At 36.3% G+C, this 24,129-nt stretch overlaps 1 protein-coding gene and 1 non-coding gene across 3 annotated transcripts in view; one reads left to right on the forward strand and one right to left on the reverse strand.

The window, feature by feature from the left end:
• The window catches only part of MDGA2 (MAM domain containing glycosylphosphatidylinositol anchor 2), an 878,646-nt gene that overhangs the window by 520,410 nt on the left and 334,107 nt on the right, over positions 1 to 24,129 (reverse strand). The gene's annotated exons all lie outside the window — the stretch shown is intronic.
• Positions 14,019 to 14,122, forward strand: LOC123945316. Its single transcript, XR_006819160.1, has one exon. It is a non-coding gene; the product is annotated as a U6 spliceosomal RNA (small nuclear RNA).

Raw genomic sequence — 24,129 nt, forward strand, 5'->3', positions numbered from 1 at the left:
TTCCTTTCTGAAACCCAAAATTTAATATAGTAAAGGATCATGTCCAAAATCCAGGCAGTACAAACTCAAAAGACCATTAGAGAGGAAAAAAGAATGTGAATGAAAGCTACTGGCATTTTTCTGTTAATTTAATAAGCCTTGCGGTGCAAATAGGGAGCCAACAAATGAGAAGATTTGGTTATAAGGAACTGAAACCAACTTGGTTTTTAATATTTATAGACTCCTCTGTTGATATGAGCAGAAGATGATCAGTGAATTAAGCCACTGAAGAAGGCAATGAATCATTAATGCTCAAATATTAAATTCTGATTCAAGAGACATAGTTCTCATGAAGTTATCCAAATTCCTAAGTGTAATTTTCGCCTTTTTCAATACCACACAGGTCAATAAAACCTGAGGAGCATTCACTGACTTACAAATCATTGGAAATCTACTATATGCAAAATGAGTCATGAGAAACACTTGGATAATAAGATATGCTTCCTGTCACCAAGGAGATGACTGTCAGTCACTAGTTTCAAATTGGAGATCACCCCATTTGTGAATCCAGGATTTTTGTTTGAAATAAATACATCTGGGAGAGGAGAAGGGGTTTTTTAAAAATTATTATTATTATGTTCAGTTAGCCAACATACAGTTATTCTAAATAAAGGCAAGTGGGCGGGCTCAATCTACAGGTAAAAGACAATCTCTAGAATTTCCTGTAGCAATCTCAGCCTAAACAACAGTATTGCCAGCAGAGGCTATGGTTTCTTAAAAATTAATGAGGACAGGAGCGCCTGGGTGGCTCAGTGGGTTAAACCCTCTGCCTTCAGCTCAGGTCATGATCTCAGGGTTCTGGGATCGAGCCCCACATGGGGCTCTCTGCTCAGCGGGGAGCCTGCTTCCCTTCCTCTCTCTCTCTCTGCCTGCCTCTCTGCCTACTTGTGATTTCTCTCTATCAAATAAATAAAATATTTTAAAAAAGAAATTAATGAGGACATACTTGGAGTTTATTTAACATTAAAAGGATCATGAATGTTACAGAATTTGGATAAACTTGGTGATTCTATGGAGGAAATAAAATGAATGTAAGTCCAACTTATGGGAAAATTCCTTCTGGAAAAAATCTGTGTTCTGAAAGTAACAAAAAAGAAAGTTTCCAATATCTATGCTTTGTTTTATAGAACCATATGTATACAGCACTCTTAGTATTTAACAATTGAAAAGTAAACATATTTTATTAAGTTTCTCAATTTCAAGCAGAAACTGAAGGATAGAAAAGCCTATTTATAGATAATAATGCAACTGGGTATTTCAAGATTTTTCTGGATATCCAAGCCGAGTCCTGTTCTTCAACTTTCAAATGCAGAATTCCACTCTCCAATACTCTGCATCAAATGAAAGGCAAAAATTTCCAAAAGCAGGATAAGAAGATGAGAATTTAGTGGTTCTTATAATCACTATGCAGAAAAAGCTCCCCAGAAACTTTCTTAAAATAGAGACTTCAGGGGTGCCTGGGTAGCTCAGTGGGTAAAGCCTCTGCCTTCGGCTCAAGTCGTGATCTCAGGGTCCTGGGATCGAGCCCCGCATCAGGTTCTCTGCTCAGTGGGAAGCCTGCCTCCCCTCCTCTCTCTCTGCCTGCCTCTCTGTTGACTTGTGATCTCCCTCTCTGTCAAATAAATAAATACAATCTTTAAAAAAAAAATACAGATTTCAGAGGTATGGCCAGAAATCTGTTGTGTATGCAGAAAAACTTAGGAATCTGCATTTTTACCAAATGCCCAAATGATAGCAATGGCAATGCTACTTAGACCAGATGACCAGGAATAATTTCTAAAACTTACAAGTGTGTTGACTAAAGGAAAATACTCCAAGGGATACAATATCCTTCTCCTTTTAATATTTTCAAGTAACTAAACTTCATGCTGTGCATTATTTCACTGGTTTGGAAAATTAAATGATGCTCAAACAAATCAAATGTTTTGTCTGGTCTATAAAACCAATTTATCAAAAACATTTTTAACCATGTCTTTGGACACTGTCTAGACATTATAATAATTTGTTTAGTTTTATGACATTAGAAATGCTTATCTGCAGTGTTTTTCTGGGTGTTCTGATATATTTCACACAATGTTTCCTATAAATCCTTTCCTACGGTGATCAAATTTAAACTTCAATTTAGATAAGTAATACTAGAGAGCTACTTATTTTTAAACATCTATCATACAAAGTATATACATATTATAGAGGTTGACAAACTGATGACAATCAATAAAAATTGGCAAAATATAAATAGAAAAGATTCATTACTTTGAAATATATTTCCATGCCAAATTTAGCTTAAGTACTAGCACATGTCTACTAATACATCTACTTATAGAGTAGCAGGACATTTTTCCAGCTTAATTTATACCTTATTTTTGTTTTAACTTCAAATCAATGAATAGCATTGTTATTTTTAAGCTATATCTTTCCAAAGCAGCATTATGCAAACAAGTAGCTTTATTTAAAACATTTAAATTATACAGGAAGCACATTGTGTTCATTTACAAGGGTTAATTTTCTGCTATTTTCTTCTATATTTTAACACACTCTTGGAAAAGGTAATTGCCTATATGAACCTACCATCTCTCTTATGGGAGGGTGGAATATTCTGCCAGATTTTAGGAGTGGAAGATGTATTTTTTGTATTTTTCCTAGTATGCATTAAAATATGTGCAGAGTACTTTTGCTGCTCAATGATAAGATGAATATTTTGGAAGCTTCCAAGAAGCTTTGGTCTTCAGAAAGCTCAACTGAAAAGGTCTTAGCTCATCCAGGTCATCGCTCTTATTTCCAAATGAGGACATCCAGTGACCTGCTCACAGGCTTGGAGCTACTTGTGGCCTACATGAGAGCAGAACCAATGGTCCTTTGTTCTTTTCTCTACTTCGTGCTATTAAAATGATGTCTGACATAGCTAAATTAGAATTCTAAATAAGTCCTAAACTAGATGTATACTAGACTAGGAGAATAAAAAAAAAAAAAAAAAAAGACTGAGAAACTGTTCAAGAAGTTGTTAGAGCACCATAAGTAGATGAGCAATGTGAGTACTATAATTGCTACAAACAACAATTGTAATGTTTCAATTCACCATTCTGCCTCCAGTTTCTGCCAAACCCAGGAAATCTCATAACTGCCAAAATAGTATTTTGTAATTCCTGTTTTCATCATGTGCTCTTCCTGCCTAGGGATTCATGATGTCTCTCCATGACTTCGCAGAGTTCTAATGCCTATAGGTGCTCTGTAAAGGTCCTCATACCGATTATACAACCCCAATCCTACTTCTCTGTAACATCAGCCCAACATCGGTGGGAAGGTAAAAAGCACTGAGATTTTAAGCCTTTGATCTCATACACAGACTTTCAAGTATATATTCATTGAGCAACCACTACACATCACAAGTGACAGCCTTTGCTCACGATATTCTCCCATCTAGAATTCCCAGACTGATATTTAGATCAACGTTCCTGAAACCTTCTTGGATTATTTAGCAATGATTCTCTTTTCTTGGTTTCAGGAGAGAGGTACTGCCCAGTGGTTCTCCTTGATCTTAACACGCTGACTTTATATTAAGCACTTCGTTGCAGAGTACCATTTTAGACATGTGCCCCATACCACGTGATTCAGAGCACAGACTGTTTATATTTAATAATTTATTTTATTTTAATAATTAACTTATAATTTATGTTTTAGCAAATATCACTATAATGATACCAACATCCTAGTTTAGCAGAAATATCAATTATTATGGCACTGAATTTATTTACTCTAAATATAAACGCAATTTGCAGTACTATTACTGAAGCAAGTCATCTTTTATCCTCTGCCTTGTTGAAAAAAGCCTCAATTCATCATCCTGAAATTGGACTAAGGGTTATGAGTCCCTTTGCCCTGTAGAGTCAGCAATGAATTAAAATGTTAAAATATTGCCTGAGACTCATATTCATCCAAATTTGTTTGAAGTAAACCAAATTGCATTACATAAAATCTTTCCTAACACTAATCACATCAACTCCCTTAATTCAAGTAAATTGGCTTTGGGTTCAAAAGGTCAGCCTAAAAGGGCAAAAGAGAAACATTCTTTTATCTTGTTAGAGTATACTTTTGAAAGTTAAACCAAATTCTCTCTGTATTCTGTTGGAGAAAGAACACAAATAAATTATTCTCCAATGGCAACAACCAGGAGCATTTGTAAGCTTTCCTTCTCATATACAGGCTTTCAATCTTGTATTTACTGAACAACGGCTATAGATCAGGCATTAGGCTATGTTCTGGGATATAAAAGTTAATGCCATGAGCTGTATCTTTTAGCAGCTTACAACCTATTGGGTCCATCCATTTTAGAAGGAAGGAAGGAAGGAGAGAGGGAGGGAAGGAGGAGGGAAAGGAAGAGGGGAGGAGAGAGGGAAGGATGGGAGGAAAGAACAATTACGGTTGAATAGGATAGGTACTCTATCGAAGAAAGTAAAGAGCAGTGGAAGAGGACAAAGCAGAAGATGCCTAAATCTGCTGGGAGGGTTCCAATGTATTCTACAGAGTCAAGGACATGTAACCTAGGTCTGCAAAAACGCATGTGAAGAGAACAAAAGGAAAGGACATTTCCAGAGACAGAAAGCAGTGTGTTCAAAGGCATGTCTATAAGAGACTGCCCACAGGGTTTAGGAAATAACTCCATTAAAATGTGGTCCATGTAGTTTATAACTTACTCTGAATTTTGACATTGGCGCCACTCTCTCAAGTTGCCATTATGTGTCCAGACACAGCAGAGACACTGTATAGCTCTGGGAATGGAAATGAGGCCAGAGACCTACTTTAGAAGTTTTGTTAGACAGAAGTTGAAGATTAACTGAATCTGGAGTGAAGGAGGAAGAGTTAAGATGACACTGAAGTTTATACATCGATTAACTAGGTGAAAGATGATTTTTTTTTAAGTTATTTATTTGAGAGAGAGAGCAGAGAGGAAGAGAGCTACAAGCAGACTCTGCACTAAACAAGGAGCCTGAGGCACGGCTCGATCTCACAACACTGAGATCATGACTCTGAGATCATGACCTGAGCCGAAACCAAGGGTGAGATGCTTAACTGATTGAGCCACCCACGTGCCCTGAAAGATCATGGTTTTAGTAGAAAATGCTCCCTTGAGCACCTTCCTATCTCAGTTGGTAGAATATGCAACTCTTGATCTCAGGGTAATGGGTTTGAGCCCCATGTTGGGTCTAGACCCAAGAAGGAAGAAAGGGAGGGAGGGATGAAGGAAGGAAAGAAGAAAAGAAAGAGAGAAGGAGAGGAAGGAAGGGAGGGAGGAAAGAAGGAAATAAATACTTTCTTGATCGCTAGGGACTCCACATTATTCACTCATGGGAGAGATTTGAGATGAGGAGTTCTGAGCCTAAATCATGGAAGACTTTGTTAGACTAAGGACTTAGCTGCAAAGTGTTTTTGAAAGAAACACTTTTGCCCGCAGCTGTCCGGTAGCAGGCACTGTTCCTGAAGGACTCATTGTTATTAGCCAGTAAATAGGTTTGGTATTTGGAGTTTTTTCTCATCTAAGTTCATCAAGTAAGAGCTTTGTACTCTGGTAAATCCCTCAAATCCCTGACGCAACAACTCTCTGGGAATTCAAGTTGCCAATATAATCTTGATGCTTTTCAACACCAGGTCAAGACAGCTTATTCTTGACATAGACCACAGATATCTGGGATAGGCAGTGTGGAGAGGGGGATGCTCAGTGGTCCCATCTTAGAAGCCCTGGGGAAGACATCAGTGAGCCAACCTGCACCAGCATGCCTCACACATTCTATCAAGAGACAGAGGACCAGAGACACAGAGACAGAGACAGAGAGAACATCTCACATCTTACTGCTCTCATGCATCAAGAGATAATACAGTTGGCACTTATTTAACACAATTCTTAGCAAGCATTCAGTTTTGCTTTTAAAGAAATATAACAATAACCAAATTTATTTCCATTTTTCTATTGATATAAGTGATGACATTCTTTCATAAAATACTTCTTAGTCTTCTACAACATCTTACATTTAGTTAATTGACATTAACAATAATTGGCCTCTTCTGCTTATTTCATAATCTCCAGTATAGCACATTTGAGTAATAATTATAAAACTAAAAATAAAAAATGGTGCCTTCCTTTCTTATTTTCTGTATTTCCTACCCAAGTCACTAGTTTAAGATAGTAAGTGAGTCTTCTTCCCCTTCCTTTCTTTTTTTTTTTTAAAGATTTTATTTATTCATTTGACAGACAGAGATCACAAGTAGGCAGAGAGAGAGGGGGAGGCAGGCTCCCCGCTGAGCAGAGAGCCCGATCAATCCCAGGACCCTGGGAACATGACCTGAGCTCTCCCCTTCCTTTTTAAACGATGATCTCTCAACTCAAATTTTCAATTAAGTGCTGTATCTATAGGCATGGTCCATAATTATCCCTCTTGTTGTTTACAGCACTTTCCCTAATATCTTTCTCCTTAGGCTCACTACATTGCATATGCCGGTATCATGGACACAGACAGGGAAGAAGAGAATAGGAAGATCTGGGAAAGGAGATGAAGAACTCAGTTTCAGATGCTGATAGTGAGCTGACCAACAGCTGAAAAGTCATACTGGACACAAAAACCTACTTCTTCTAAATAGTAGAGCGTTCTTGACAAAAGAATAGGTGAAATCTCTAAAACAGAGAATTTTTAGAATGAGAAATTAGGTGGAGGATCACAGAAACATGAGTAGTATGAATTCTTAATACAGAGAGGCCAAGGAAAAAGACTTACTATGTTTCTAAAATCAGAGAAATAGAAGAAAATGTGGTGTTTTAAAAATGACATAAAGAGATGCTGAAGCATAGGGGAACTGTCCAAAACTGTCACTTACAATGGAGTTGTAAATTAGGAGGATCACAGACAAAAGGTCATTGCTTATGACAGCTAGGATGGCATTGGTGAATTCTGAGTGAGATACGGTGGCAGAGTAATGGGGGTCAAAAGCTGAATGAGATAAGGTTTGATTGAGAAGGAGAGGTCTTAGTAGGTCAAACTGAGCTTAGGGCAAAAAGCAGAACTGCGGGTGAGGTTTACCCATGTGTAAAAAAGAATGGTAAGTATAAAATGGAATACTTTAACAATATTATACCACCGTCTCAGGATTGCAGAGAGTAATTATTTATGTTACAAGAAATAAACAATAATGTTTGTATTTCTAACATAACCATTTTTTTTTGCAATACGTATTTTCTACTATTGTTCATCATTCTTTTAAAATTAACTTCCCTAAAATCCCATCTTTTTTCTTTTCCTTCCTTTTTTCCTTTCTGTTTACTCTTTTCTTTAAAAAGATTTTATTTGTTTATTTGACAGAGAAAGAGAAAGGAAGCGAGCACAAGCAGGGAGAGAAGTTGAGGTGGAAGGAGTCTCGCTGCTGAGCAAGAAGCCTGATGCGGGACTCAATCCCAGGACCCTGGAATCATGACCTGAGCCAAAGGCAGATGCTTAACTGACTGAGCCACCCAGGCATCCTTTTATTTACTCTTTTACAAGTTCAACTTTGCCAACCTTTGTGCCATATATGCAGAAATCTCTCAAAACTATCTAATCTCTTCTGTAAAAATAAAATCAAGGTTAATCCCCACACCACATAAATATACTTACATGAATTCATATTTTAAAACCAGAGATAAAACAACGGTATTCATTCTCCCATCAAGGCCTCCTCTTGTGTTTCCTTTACACTTTAGTGATTAGAAATAATGGTACATCTTCTAAGCCATCCTTCTGCCCCTGCTTTGGAGACCTCAGACCACAGCAGCCTAGCTTCTCCCTATTGTTTGTATATGTAAAAGAATAAGGCAGAAAAAAAAAAAAACAACTAAAAAACAAACAAACAAAAAAAAAAGAATAAGGCAGGAAGGGGTGCCTGGGTGGCTCAGTGAGTTAAAGCCTCTGCCTTCGGCTCAGGTCATGATCTCAGGGTCCTGGGATCAAGCCCCACGTCAGGCTCTCTGCTCGGCAGTGAGCCTGCTTCCTCCTCTCTCTGCCTGCCTCTCTGCCTACTTGTGATCTCTGTCTGTCAAATAAATAAATAGAATCTTAAAAAAATAAAAAAAGAATAAGGCAGGAAAATAGAAGGTGGTAAGCTGCTAATTTTGTCATTATTTTGATCTTCTACTTCTCCTTCAGTCTTAGTTTATGTGCCTTTGCTTCTGTGAAACTATGAAGACCTTTATGAAATTATACCTTACTGTACATTTCAAAACAATATAGACTTATTACATCCTATTCAGTATATAATAGGCATTGGTGAATTGAATATAAATTCATGAATATAAACACATATCAAACATGCACATAAACAGAACATTCAATTTGTATGTGTATTCTAACAATAGTTAAAATCCTTCTGTCATTATCATTTAAGTAATCCTAAATAAAGCAATATTCTGATACAAAAACAGCATACAGTGTTTTTTTGTTTTTTTTTAAAGATTTTATTTATTTATTTGACAGACAGAGATCACAAGTAGGGAGAGAGGCAGGAAGAGAGAGAGAGAGGAGGAAGCAGGCTCCCTGCCAAGCAGAGAGCCCCATGTGGGGCTCGATCCCAGGACCCTGGGATCATGACCTGAGTGAAAGGCAGAGGCTTTAACCCACTGAGCCACCCAGGCGCCCCATACAGTTTATTTTAAATAAGCTTTGAGCTCAATAAAAAATAAATAAATAAGCTTTTAGCTTATTTGAGTTGTCTGATTCATTGATTCTTTTAATTACTCTATTTCTGCATATACATGAACTTATTTCCCTACACCTTTCCCCTCAACCCTTATATTTTGTTAACACAATATTCCCATTCACTAGAGAGAAATACTTTTTCCTCTTTAATTTGATGAGCTATAAAATAAGTGCTAAGATCCTATTGATTATTCCAGATGTAATCAAAAGAAGGTCATATCTAGGGATGCTTGGGTGGTTGGTTAAGCAGCTGACTTCAGCTCAGGTCATGGTCTCAGGATCCTGGGATCAATCCCACATCAGGCTCCAACTGGGGAGTCTGCTGGATATTCTCTCTCTCCCTCTCCCTCTGCCTGTCCCCCTGCTCATGTATGAATGTGTGCTTTCTCTCTCTTTCTCAAATACATGATTAAAATCTTAAAAAAAAAAAAAAGATCATATCTACCTCAAACGATTTTGGTGATGGACTCTTAACATGAAAGGTTCGGAATATTTTTCATATATATATATTTTTGTAAGATTTTTATTTATTTATTTGACGGAGAGAGAGATCACAAGTAGGCAGATAGGCAGGCAGAGAGAGAGGGAGAAGCAGGCTCCCTGCTGAGCAGACAGCCCGATGTGGGGCTCGATCCCAGGACCCTGAGACCATGACCCGAGCAAAAGGCAGTGGCTTAACCTACTGAACCAGCCAGGTGCCCCTGAATATTTTGCATATTATGTATCTTCAGTATATCCTGAGAAGCATTGTTATAAATGAACTTCTCTGAGAGACTCTCCAAAGCCAAAGATAAGGTAAAAAAATTAAGCCCTGAAGCCTCTAGTTTTATAAAGGAGCTATTAATGTTTTCTAAATAACAGATTTTGATATGACTTTTGAGATTAATGTTAGCCAAGAATTTAAAGCAGAGTTTAAATTAAAAATTAAAACTTACCTTTTTATATGCAATAGATACAATTTAAGATGGAATAAAATTCATCATCAAAGAAAATAACTTTCAATAACAACTTAATTGTGTTCATGAAATATCTCTGATGAACACTGATGCAAAACTCCTCAACAACATCCATTCATGATAAAGACCCTCAAAAAATATGTTTAGAGGGAACATACCTCAACATAATAAAGGTTATCTATGAAAAACCATAGTTAATATCATACTCAATGGTGGAAAACTTAGAGCTTTTCTTCTAAGATTGGCAACAAGATAAGGATGGTCACTCACAACTTTTATTCAAAATAGTACTGGAAGTCCTAGCCACAACAAATGGACAAGGAAAAAAAAAAAAGGCATCTAAATTTGTAAGGAAGACATAAAACTTTCACTATTTGCAGATGACATGATAATCTACACAGAAAACCCTAAAAACTACACTAAAAATCTACTAGAACTGGTAAATGAATTCAGTAAAGTTGCAGAATATAAAATTTATAGAAATCTGTTGCATGTCTATTCATTAACAGTGAGGTAACAGAAAGAGAAATTAAGAAAATAATCTCATTTACAAATGCACCAAAAATAATAAAATCACTAGGAATAAACTTAACCAAGGAGGTAAAAGACCTGACTTCTGAAAAATTTTAAAACACTGATGAAAGAAATTGAAGATGACACAAACAAATGGAAAGATATTCCATGTTCATAGACTGGAAAAGCCAATATTGTTAAAATATTCATACTACCCAAAGTAATCTACAGATTTAATGTAATCCCTATAAATACTAACAAAATTTTTCATAGAACTAAAACACATACTATTAAATTTGTATTGAACCACAAAAGACTCTGCATAGCCGAAGTAATCTTGTGAAAGAAGAATAAAGTTAGGGGCGCCTGGAGGGGTCAGCTGGTTAAGTGTCCCAACTCTTGATTTCAGCTCTGGTCATAATCAAAGGGTCATGGGATCAAGCCTCGTGTCTGGCTTTGTGCTCAGCAGGAGCCTGCTTGAGATCCACTCTCTCCCTCTCCCTCTGTCCCTCATCCCCCATCTCTAAAAATAAATAAATAAATAAATAAATCTTTTTAAAAAGGAGAAAAAGAAGAAAGTTGGAGTCATCACAATTTCAGATTTCAAGAATATACTTCAAAGGTAATCTAGGGGTGCCTGGGTGGCTCAATGGGTTAAGCCTCTGCCTTCGGCTCAGGTCATGATCTCAGGGTCCTGGGATCGAGCCCCGCATAGGGCTCTCTGCTCAGCAGGGAGTCTGCTTTCCCTCTCTCTCTCTGCCTGCCTCTCTGCCTACTTGTAATTTCCATCTGTCAAATAAATAAAACCTTTAAAAAAAAAAAAGTTAATCTAAATAGTACCTTAGCACAAAAATAGTCACATAGATAAAAGGAACAGAATAAAGAACACAAAAAATGAACTCATGTTTTTATGGTCAATTAATCCATAACAAAGGAGGTAAGAATATATAATGGGGAAAAAACAATCTCTTCAACAAACAGTACTGGGAAAACTGGACAGTTACATGTAAAAGAATGAAATGGGGCCACATTTTTATACCAGACACAAAGAGACAATAAACACATGAAAAGATGCTCAATATCACTAGTAATCAGGGAAATGCAGCTCAAAATCACAATAAGATATCAACTTATACCTATCAGAATGGCTAAAATCAAAAACTTAAATAACATGTGTTGGCAAGGGTATGGAGAAAAAGCAACCCTTGTGCTCTCTTGAGAGGAATGCAAATAGGTGCAACGACTATGGAAGACAATATGAAGGTTCCTCAAATTTTTAAAATAAAATTACCATATGATCCACTGACTCCACTACTTGGTACTTACACCCAAGGAAAATGAAAACACTACTTTGAAAAGATATATGCACCCTTACATTAATTGCAGCATTTACAATAGTGAAAATATGGAAGCAGCCCAAGTGTTCATCCATAGATAAATGGATAAAGAAGAGGTGATACTTACTAACACACACATGGAATACTACTCAGCCTAAAAAGGAGGGAGAGCTTGCCATTTGCAATAATATGAATGGACCTAGAGAGTATTATGCTAAGTAAAATAAGTCTGTCAGAGAAAGACAAATACCATATGATTTCACTCATATGTGGAATTTAAGAAACAAAACAAATGGACAAACAAAAAAAAAAAAAAAAAAAGAAAGACAAAAAAGACTCAAACACAGAGAACAAATTGCTATGTACCAGAAGAGGTGTGTGGGAAAACAGTGAAACACAAAAAGAATAGAAAAGAATAAATAAAGAATAAAAAGAGAATAGAAATAATTAAAAAATAGAATAAAAAAGAATAGAAAAGGAAATGACCTTTAAAAATAATGTAATTATGTACATGAAATTTTATGTTAAACACAAAAAGCAGTTATGCAATTTAAATTGTAATGTTAAAACAATAAAAGCAATATTTTTCTGCAAAATAACTATCTTATGTCATTCTCTAAGCAGGGTACTGACTTCATGGAAAATTGAACACATAACTGCAAAATATTAATCTAAAATATTTTCCACAAAATGACATTTTTGAGTCCTATTTTTCTTAAGTGAAACAGTATAAAAATTTTAAATTTTATTACATGAAGGTTTCTACATTTGCAACTTGAGATTTCATCAGAAATACCTTTCTTTGTTTACACCTAGAAGCATAACCTGTTGATATCTATGGCTAAAACTTCAAAGACTCTTGTATGTTTTATAGATGAAAAAAATACACATTTCACTAAGTATATGGTTTATAACATTTTTTTCAAATAGAGCATTTGACAACCTCTTATGCGTGTGCCAGAGAGGAACAAGTCTGAGTCTGGCACCAGCCATGTACGTTCTTTGGTCTCTACATGGACATTCTCACCCCAAGTCCTCATGATGTACTTCTCAGTATTTCTCAGGGGAAAACAGCTGACCTACACCTTGAGGATGTCTGAAAGTCCATCAAATATTTCATTAATCTCCTATTTTGCTCCCAGAGAATTTGTGTGAACTAAGCTGGATATCTCAACTTGAAATATTAAGGGGAACTCCACACTCCCCCTCCTCGGTAGGAATGTGATACACTATATGCAAGTTCTTGGTTTTCTATTGGATCCTATAGTGTGTTCTAAATTGTTTCCAACTAAGAGCTGAATCATGTCTCTAATTAATAAATTTTAGAAAAATAAAAAATAACTATGCCAGAAACGTTGGGGGCTAGGCCATAGACTATCAACAACAACAAAACGCTGAGATAAACCCACTCTTGCTTTGATGGCCTTGTTCTTTTTTTTTTTTCTTTTTTAATTTAAATTCAACTGGCCAACTTACTACCTCATTAGTTTCCAATGTAGACGGCACTGTTCTTTATGTGCCTTGAGTCAGTGTGGGGGCATGGTGAAGAAGACAGAGAAACGATTATAACACTGCAAGAGAAGGCAGCATTTAATCCTTAAAACCTTTGATTAGGACTTCTTCCCTCTAAATCAAACTTGTGAAATGGCTTCCTCCTCATAATGTCAGAAGCCATGTGTCATATGGACAGTGAATCCTCCAAGATTCTTGGAACCACATCTTCCTTGCTTCTTATGAATTATCACCGCATCTTATGAGATCAAGACTCCCAAAACCACAGATACTGATTATATCTTTTTTTTTTTTTTTTTTTACCCCTACGGACTGAAATTTATACCTAAATACACTCGTCTCTCTGAAATTAAGGGCTTTTCAGCTTTCTTGGAAAGAACTTACAAAGCTACAGCAAATACTAACTAAAATGAAATTAGTCTCATCATTGTGCTGCAACCTTAATCACAAATTGGGTATTTAGAGACAGCCTTTATTTCTTCTAGTCTAGCTCATCAAGAAAACAAATGAGATTTACTACAGAATATGCCAAAAATGAAAACTTCAATTTGCTTCTCCAAGAGCGGCAATGGCAGGCAGGGAATTTTTAGGATCTGGCCTGCCAATTTCCCCATTGTTTCTCTCCACTAAGAAATCCCTGCCGCTGCTTGTGACTAATCCCAAGAAGGACAAGGTCCTCAGCATGTCAGAAAAATGCCTCTTAGACCCCAGAATACAGGAATCAGTGTGACAATGACCCACACCCAAAGTCCCTTTCTGAACAGAGTAGAAGAGCGATTATCACTAAGCAAGAATGAGTCAGACATCACCAAAACAACACTCTCATGGACTGAGAATTTAGCAAACACCAGAACCTGTGTAACACATGTGATTTTGAAAATCTCTAATTCTCTCTAAATCCTGATGTATACCTTTAATTTCCATTTAAGAAAATGAGACACACTCGCGCTCGCTTCATCAGCATAGAAGTAAAATTAGAACAATACAGAGAAGATTAGCATGGTCCCTGCACAAGGATGACACACAAATTCGTGAAGTGTTCCATATTTTTGACCACTTTCTGGAAGGTAGAATGTGCAGAGAAGTGAATCTGAGGCAATATACGGGAAAACAGACCATAGAAGGAGGAGCCGGCTCCCAGCAAGTGAGAGAGCAGCAGAGCACAGAATCAGAACTTTAAAATAGACATCTGCTCCACTGAGGGACGTCACTCCAGTAGCCAAGCAGGGGCTGGAACACTTGAGGGGACAGCATGGTCTCAGGACCCTCCAGGGTTCCAGAAGGACCTGGGGTCTCTGAGTGAGGCAGAGCTGCCAGGTATCGGAGCGGGGAAGCCGACTACAGAAAGGGAGCCGAGGAGGGACTCTGAGCTCGCAATTACCTTAAACCATGATTGAGGGCACAGTCGGGCAACTACTCTTCGAGCCAAGACCCCACAAGCAGCAGATCCAGGGAGACCCCCAAATCCTCCACTGGGTGGAGTGGCGGGGAGCACGCTGCAGAAAATCCGCTGGGTTTGGAGACTCCAAATGGGGCCATGCACCAGAGATAGAAACGCTTGCTCACAGACTAGGTGAGCTCGGAGTGCAACCCAAGACCAGGGCGACAGGAGGGATTGACTGGTTTTTACTGAGGGCTCACTGAGGAGTGGATGCCCTGAGCTCCGGCTCCTACAGGCCAGAGATTGGGAGGCCTCTGTTTTCATTCTCCTCCTCTAAAGCTACGGAAAGCATTCAGGGAACAAAAGCGACCAAGAGCAAAACCGCTTACATTACTTAGCCTGACCCCTGGCAAGGGCGGTGAATTTCCACCTCAGGCAAAGACATTTGAGAATCACTGCAACAGGCCCCTCCCCGAGAAGATCAGCAAGAACTCATCGCACCAAGACCAAGTTCACCAATCAGTGAGAACCACAAAACACCAGTGGTAGGGTAATGCAGCACATAGAATTCATGGCTTTGCTCCCATGATTCTTTAGTCTTGCAAAGTTAAATTTTTAAAGTTTTCATTATTTTTTCTTTTTTTTTAATTTTTTCTTTTCTGTTTTAACCTATTTTAACTATTTTATCTTATTAATACCTTTTAAAAAATCTTTTTTTAATTTTCATTTTTATAGTCCTATTCCATCTTTTCACTGTATTTAACCTTATTTCTTGAATAGATGTAAGTTTTTATTTCTTTAAAATTTTGGGATACAGTTTCTTCTAACAGACCAAAATACATCCTAAATCTAGCATATAGCTTTGTTCCAGTATCCAGCCTGATCACATTCTCTTTTTTTTTTCTTTTCTCTTTTCTCAACCAACTGTTTATGTTACCAATTCCTTTTTTAAAATCTTTTTAAAATTTTCATCTTTACAGTCATATTCTATCACTTCATCATGTTTACCCATATTTTTATATATACATAAGTTTTTCTTTCTTTAAAATTCTGGGAGGCAGTTTCTTCTAAAAGACCAAAATACACCCAAAATCAAGTGTGTACCTCTGTTCTATTCAACAACCCAATCATTTATATATATAAATATATATATATTTATATATTTATATATATATATATTTATATATATATAAATGTTTATATTTATATATATATTTATATATATATATATAAACATTTATATATATAAATATATATATATATATATGTTCCCCCCTTTTCTTCTCCCACCCGGTATTGGGTCTCTTCTGATTTGGTTAGTATATATTTTTCTGGGGTTGTTACCCTTTTAGCATTGTGTTGTCTCATTCATCTGTTTTTCTCCGGACAAAATGACAAGGTAGAAAAACTCACCACAAAAAAAGAACAAGAGGCAGAACCAACTGCTCAGGACCTAATCAACACAGACATAAGTAAGATGTCAGAAATAGAAATCAGAATGATGATTATAAAGATGCCAGCTGGGCTTCAAAAAAGCATAGAAAATACTAGAGAATCATTTTCTGGAGAAATAAAATCCCTCTCTGGAGAAATAAAAGAACTGAAATCTAACCAAGTTGAAATAAAAAAAGCCATTAATGAGATGCAATAAAAAAATGGAGACTCTTACTGCTAGGATAAATGATGCAGAAGAGAGAGTTAGTAATATAGAAGACCAAATTATGGAGAATAAAGAAGCTGAGAAAAAGAGAGACAAACAAGTACTGGATCACAAGGGGAGAGTTTGAGAGATAAGTGGTACCATAAGATGAACCATATTAGAATAATTGGGATCCCAGAAGAAGAAAAAAGGGAGAGAGGGGCAGAAGGTATATTGGATCAACTTATACAAGAGAATTTCCTTAATTTGGGGAAGGAAAAAAGCATCAAAATCAAGGAGGTACAGAGCACCCCTCTCAAAATGAATAAAAATAAGTCAACACCCAGTCACCTAATAGTAAAACTTACAAGACTCAGAGACAAAGAGAAAATCCTGAAAGCAGCTCGGGACAAGAGGTCTGTACATGCAAAGGTAGAAATATTATATTGGCAGCAGACCTATCCACAGAGACCTGGCAGGCCAGAAAGGACTGGCATGATATATTTAGACCACTAAACGAGAAAAATATGCAGCAAATACTATATCCAGCTAGGTTGTCAATGAAAAGAGAAGGAGAGATAAAAAGCTTCCAGAACAAAAACAACAACAAAAAATACTAAAAGAATTTGCAGACACCACACCAGCCCCACAGGAAATATTAAAAGGGGTCCTCTAAGCAAAGAGAGAGGCTTAAAGTAACAGACCAGAAAGGAACAGAGACAATATACAGTAACAGTTACCTTACAGGCAATAGTGTAGCACTAAATTCATATATTTTAATAGTTATCCTGAATATAAATGGTCTAAATGTGCCAAACAGAAGACACAGGGTATCAGAATGGATTTTTTATAAAAAGACCCATTGATATGCTGTCTGCAAAAAACTCATTTTAGAACAAAGACACCTCCAGATTTAAAGTGAGGGGGTGGAAAACCACTTACCATGCTAATGGACAACAAAAGAAAGCTGGGGTGGCAATCCTTATATCAAATCAATTAGATTTTAAGCCAAAGACTATAATAGGAGATGAGGAAGGACACTATATCATACACAAAGGGTCTGTCCAACAAGAAGACCTAACAATTTTAAATATCTATGTCCCTAACATGGGAACAGCCATTTATATAAACCAATTAATAACAAAATCAAAGAAACACATTGACAATAATACAATAATAGTAGGGGACTTTAACATCACCCTCACTGAAATGAACAGGTCATCCAAGCAAAAGATCAGCAAGGAAATAAAGGCTTTAAATAACACACTGGACCAGAGGGGCATCACAGATATACTCAGAACATTCCATCCCAAACCAACAGAATACACGTTCTTCTCTAGTGCACATGGAACATTCTCCGGAATAGATCACATCCTGGGACATGAATCAGGTCTAAACTGGTACCAAATGATTGGGATCATTCCCTGCATATTTTCAGACCACAATGCTCTGAAGTTAGAACTCAATCACAAGAGGAAAGTTGCAAAGAACTCAGATACATGGAGGCTAAATAGCACCTTACTAAAGAATAAATGGGTCAACCAGGAAATTAAAGAAGAATTTAAAAAAACTCATGGAAACATATGAATATGAAAACACAACTATTCAAAATATGGGATATAGCAAAGGTGGTCCTGAGAGGAAAGTATATAGCAATATAGGCCTTTATCAAGAAACAAGAAAGGTCTCAAGTACACAACCTAACACTACACCTAAAAGAGCTGGAGAATGAACAGCAAAGAAAGCCTAAACCTAGAAGGAGAAGAGAAATAAAGATCACAGCAGAAATCAATGAAATAGAAACCAAAAGAAAAGTAGAACAGATCAAGGAAACTAGGAGGTGGTTCTTTGAAAAAATTAATAAGATTTATAAACTCCTGGCCAGACTTATCAAAAAGAAAAGAGAAATGACCCAAATAAAAAAAATCATGAATAAAAGAGGAGAGGTCACAACCAACACCAAATACAAACAATTATAAGAACATACTATGAGCAAATTTATATTTGCTCATACGCCAGCAAATTTGATAATCTGGAAGAAATGGATGTATTTCTAGAGATGAATAAACTACCAAAACTGAACCAGGAAAAAATAAAAATCCTGAACAGACCCATAACCAGTAAGGAAATTGAAGCAGTCATCAAAAAATCTCTCAACAAACAAGAGTCTTGGGCCAGACGGCTTCCCAGGGGAATTCTATCAAACATTTAAAGATGAATTAATATCTATTCTCCTGAAACTGTTCCAAAAAATAGGAAAGGAAGAAAAACTTCCAAACTCATTTTATGAGGTGAGCATTACCTTGATCCCAAAACCAGACAAAGACCCCACCAAAAAGGAGAATTACAGACCAATATCCCTAATGAACATGGATGGAAAAATTCTCACCAAAATGTTAGCCAATAGGATCCAACAGGACATTAAAAGGATTATATCACCACGACCAAGTAGAATTTATTCCTGGGCTGCAAGTTTGGTTCAACATCTACAAATCAATTGATAGGATACAATACATTAATGAAAGAAAGAACAAGAACCATATGATACTCTCAACAGATGATGAAAATACACTTGACAAAGTACAGCATACTTTCTTGATCAAAATTCTTTGCAGTGTAAGGATAGAATGTATATACCTCAATATCATCAAAGCCATCTATGAAAAACCCACAGCGAATGTCATCTCAATAGAGATAAACTGAGAGCTTTTCCCCTAAGGTCAGGAACATGGCAAGGCTGTCCACTATCACCATGGCTATTCAACATAGTACTAGAAGTCCTAGCCTCAGTAATCAGACAACAAAAAGAAATTAAAGGCATCCAAATCACCAAAGAAGAAGTCAAACTCCCACCAGTCTTTGCAGATGATATGATACTTTATGTGGAAAACTCAAAAGACTCCACTCCAAAAGTGCTAGAACTCATACAGGAATTCAGTAAAGTGTCAGGATATAAAATCAATGCACAGAAATCAGTTGCATTTCTATACACCAACAAGACAGAAGAAAGAGAAACTAAGAGTTGATCCCATTTACAATTGCAGCCAAAATTGTACGATACCAAGGAATAAATCTAACCAAAGAAGTAAAAATCTGTATTCAGAAAACTACAGAGTACTCATGAAAGAAACTGAGGAAGACACAAAGAAATGGAAAAATGTTCCATGCTCATGGATTGGAAGAACAAATATTGTGAAAATGTCTATGTTACCTAGAGCAATCTACACATTTTATACAATACCTATCAAAATACCATCAACTTTTTTCAAAGAAATGGAAAAAAATCCTAAAATTTATATGGAACCAAAAAAAACCCTCAAATACCCAGAGAAATTTTAAAAAAGGAAACCAAAGTTGTTAGCATCACAATTCCAGACTTTAAGCTCAATTACAAAACTGTAATCATCAAGACAGTATGGTACTGGCACAAAAACAGACACATAGATCAGTGGAGCAGAAAAGAGAGCCCAGAAAGGGACCCTCAATTCTATGGTCAACTAATCTTCTACAAATCAGGAAAGAATGTCCAGTTGAAAAAAGACAGTTTCTTCAACAGATGGTATTGGGAAAATTGTACATCCACATGCAGAAGAATGAAACTGGACCATTTCCTTACACCACATACAAAAATAGACTCAAAATGGATGAAAGACCTCGATGTGAGACAGGAATCCATCAAAATCTTGAGAAGAACATAGGCAGCAACCTCTTTGACCTCAGCCATAGCAACTTCTTCCTAGAAACATTGCCAAAGACAAGGGAAGCAAGGGCAGAAATGAATTATTGGAACTTCATCACACAAAAAGCTTTTGTACAGAAAAGGAAACAGTCAACAAATTCAAAAGGAAGCCAACAAAATGGGAGAAGATATTTACAAACAACGTATCAGATAAAGGGCTAGTATCCATAATCTATAAAGGCTCAGCAAACTCAACACCCAAAGAACAAATAATCCAATCAAGAAACGGGCAGAAGACATGAACAGACATTTTTGCAAAGAAAACATCTGGCCAACAGACACATGAAAATATGTTCAACCTCACCTGACATCAGAGAAATACAAATCAAAACGACAAGGAGATAACAGTTCACACCAGTCAGAATGGCTAAAATTAACAAGTCAGGAAACGACAGATGCTGGGGAGGATGTGGAGAATAGTAAACCCTTTATATTGTTGGTGGGAATTGCAAGCTGGTACAGCCACTTTGGAAAACAGTATGGAGGTTCCTAAAAAAAGCTGAAAATAGAGCTATCCTATGACCTAGCAATCATACTACTGGTTATTTACCATAAAGACAGAAATGTAGTGATCCAAAGGGGCAAGTGCACCCGAATGTTTATAGCAGCAATGTCCACAATAGCCAAACTATGGAAACAACCTAGATGTCCATCAATAGATGAATGGATAATGAAGATGTGATATATATATATATATATATATATATATATATATATACACATACACATATACACACACACACACGCACATATACATACAAATATATATGCATATATATGCATATATATGCATATATAAATATATAAATGCATATATATAAATATATATATACATGCACATATATATATATATATATATATACAAAATAGAATATTAAGCAGCCATCAAAACCCCCAAAATCTTGCCTTTGCAGCAACGTGGATGGAACTAGAGGATAATATGCTAAGCAATATAATGAAACAAGATGAAACCAGAGAGGGAAACAAACTGTAAGAGACTCAATCTCAGGAAACAAACTGAGGGTTGCTGGAGCAGAGGGTGGTAGGAGGGATGGGGTGGCTGGGGGATGGACATTGGGGAAGGTATGTGCTTTGGTGAGTGCTGTGAATTACATAAGACTGATGAATCACAGACATATACCTCTGAAACAAATAATACATTATACGTTAATTAAAAAAGAAAAAGAAAATGAGACACCTTCAGTGAAACTTAGTAAATTACAAAGTTTAGTTTTAACTACATTTCTGCCTTTACCCTAAAAAACAAATTTTGTTGTGTTTCATTTTGCCATGTTACATCTTTATTTTTAAGAGGTCAGACCTTACTTTATATCTTTGGAATTTAGGGGTAAAAAACAGAATACAGAACGAAAATGATCACTTATATATTGATATATATGCAAAATATGCAAAAAATGCAAAAAGCATTTTTATTAAATTAGTTCATGCCATAAGAGCAAGAATAAAAATATCTGTTTAAATCATGCAATGTGAAACATAAGCAATTATTAGTAAATATTATGATCCACCTTCTATTTTTTTAAATCTTAAGCTTTAGCAATTTCAAAAATATATAAACTTTGCTTCCACTTCACAATTGCACTAATTCTCTTAATCTCAGTGGATAAAGGTGACACTTTTCTGTCTGGATCCACTAGGTTTTTTCTCATGAAATTAGAGTCATTTTTAAAAATTGATTAGTCTTCTGATTTTCATTAAATAATGTTTCTGGACTTCAAATTTCCCACCTTCTTCCTTGATCTGCCAAGTTTGTCTGATAGATAAAATCCAGTGAATGACTAAGCTCATTATGATTCAAGTCACCAGCTCTGTCTACCTTTCCAGATCCACCTATAATGAACCATCATTCAGATAACATCTTACACTCCCACTTTTACTGGCCCACTCTCCCAGGGTCCTACCTCACCAACACCAACATTACAATTTTACATAATCAACATAAGTTAAACCAATAACTAAAACAGTCATAAATTTAAGCAAAAAAATGTTATTTATTCTTTCAAGAGGAACATTTTGCCGTAAGTAATTTTCTCCCACACCTGTTTATGTTACTGGTACATAATGAACAATGAGTATCTGTGTATTTCCTCTAGTTCAAAAAATTTCTAGGGGTGCCTGGGTGGCTCAGTCGGTTAAGAGGCTTCCTTCTGCTCAGGTCATGATCTCAGGGTCCTGAGATCGAGACCCATGTGGGGCTCCCTGCTCAGTGAGGATTCTGCTTCTCCTTTTCCCTCTGCCCCTTCCCCCACACTTGTGCTCACTCTCTCTCTCTCTATCGCTCTCTCAAATAAATAAATAAAATATTTACAAAAAAAGTTTCTAGTGATAAAAGAGTTTAACTTTCTAACATTTTTTATTTAGAGTATTGAGGTCGCCTGGTGGCTCAGTCAGTTAAGTGTCTAACTCTTGATTTCAGGTTAGGTCATGATATCCACAGTGGGGAGATCAAACCAAAAGTCAGGCTCCATGGTCAACATGGAGTCTGCTTAAGATTCTCTCCCCCTTCCTCTGCCCCTCCCTTCTGTTTCTGCATGTGTGTGTGCATGCTCTCTCTTAAATAAATAAATAAACAAATAAATAAATATGGGACACCAGGGTGGATTAGTAGGTTAAGCATTGGATGCTTTGATTTCAGCTTAAGTCATGATCTCAGGATTCTGAGATCAAGCCCCGCACTGGGCTTGGAGCTGTGCCTGGAGTCTGCTTAAGATTCTCCCTCTCCTCCCCTCCCCCAAATGTGAGGGTGTGCATGCTCTCTCTCATTGTCTGTCTCTCTTAGTAAAGTAATACAGAAAATCTTTTAAATAAATAAGGAAGGAAGGAAGGAAATAAATAGATAAATAAAGTCCTGGGTTTGAGTTTCCTGGGTCAGAAATATTAGGATAAAATCTTGGATAGTCTCACCTTCCTCATATATCAAATGCGGATGAGAAAACTTTTTACCTCACATGCTTCAGAAATCACATTAGACAATATATATCTGAAGCTTACGTCAGTGTCTGGCTCATAGCACTAAGCATTCAAAGTTTTAGTCATTGACAGCCTGAAATCTCCATGTATGGAGCAAACATTGAAGGAATAATATTATTGCTGTTTAGTAAAATCACTACATTTTCTTCCCAATAATTTACATGAGACAAAATGAAAAAAAAAATGTAAAAATGACATCAACTTTATATAAACTGTCCATATGATGAAATGATCAAATTTGTCAACAAATATAAACTTCTCTTTTTGAGGCCCATTGATCAATTAAAGAAATGAAAATTATTGCTGCAAATTTTGACTGAAACTGGTGCTTTTCAAGGATAAATTACTATCATAAACCATTTTTAAATACATAAAAACAAGAAAATACTTAGTAAAGAACAAGTAGGTACATTTATAGAGAAGTATTTCAGATAGGCTTTTATCTAATTAATCACATAATCAGCATTCTTAGAAATATATTTTAATACTCTGAGTAAAAAGCATGTATTTGATTCCCTACCATAATCTCAAAAAAAGAAAACCAAAAAACAAACATTTGTAAAAATTTCAAAGACATATCCAAACAATTACAAAATGACACTTTTTTTTTTTTTAAACTTTATTTATTTGACAGACAGAAATCACAAGTAGGCAGAGAAGCAGGCAGAGAGAGAGAGGAGGAAGCAGGCTCCCTGCTGAGCAGAGAGCCCGATGCGGGGCTCGATCCCAGGACGCTGGGATCATGACCTGAGCCGAAGGCAGAGGCTTTAACCCACTGAGCCACCCAGGTGCCCCCAAAATGACCCTTTCAATACTGAAGTTTCAGAAACTAAAATGAATAATGGAGGAATGACACAAGCCAAGAATGTTATTATGTAGATGAAGCCTCCATTTTAATTAAGGATTGAGGACGAGAGACCTGAAGGTCTAAATCCAGAGCTATTTTGACATATATCAAATGTTCCTTAATTTCCAATTAAAGGCCTTTTTGACAGGTTCTCATGTCAGTATGTTCCTATTAGCTACCAGTACCTTTAAGTGGTGTTTTGTCACTGACCTACATTAGTATATCAAATATGACAGCAAATTAATGGCTTCACACAATAATAATTCAGATTACAGTCTCTAGCCAAACATTTAGAAGAGCACCTCAATAGCAATGAAACATGAATAACCTCTGTTTCAACTTTATTTATTTGAGGAGACACTAGAGAAAAATTAAATATGATGATAAATAGCTTTAGAGAGGCTCAAAATCTTCTTTTTAAACTTAGTATTTAGTACAGATGCTACATAATTTAATTATGG

The sequence above is a fragment of the Meles meles genome, chromosome 6 (assembly GCF_922984935.1).
Source record: "Meles meles chromosome 6, mMelMel3.1 paternal haplotype, whole genome shotgun sequence".
Taxonomy (NCBI): domain Eukaryota; kingdom Metazoa; phylum Chordata; class Mammalia; order Carnivora; family Mustelidae; genus Meles; species Meles meles.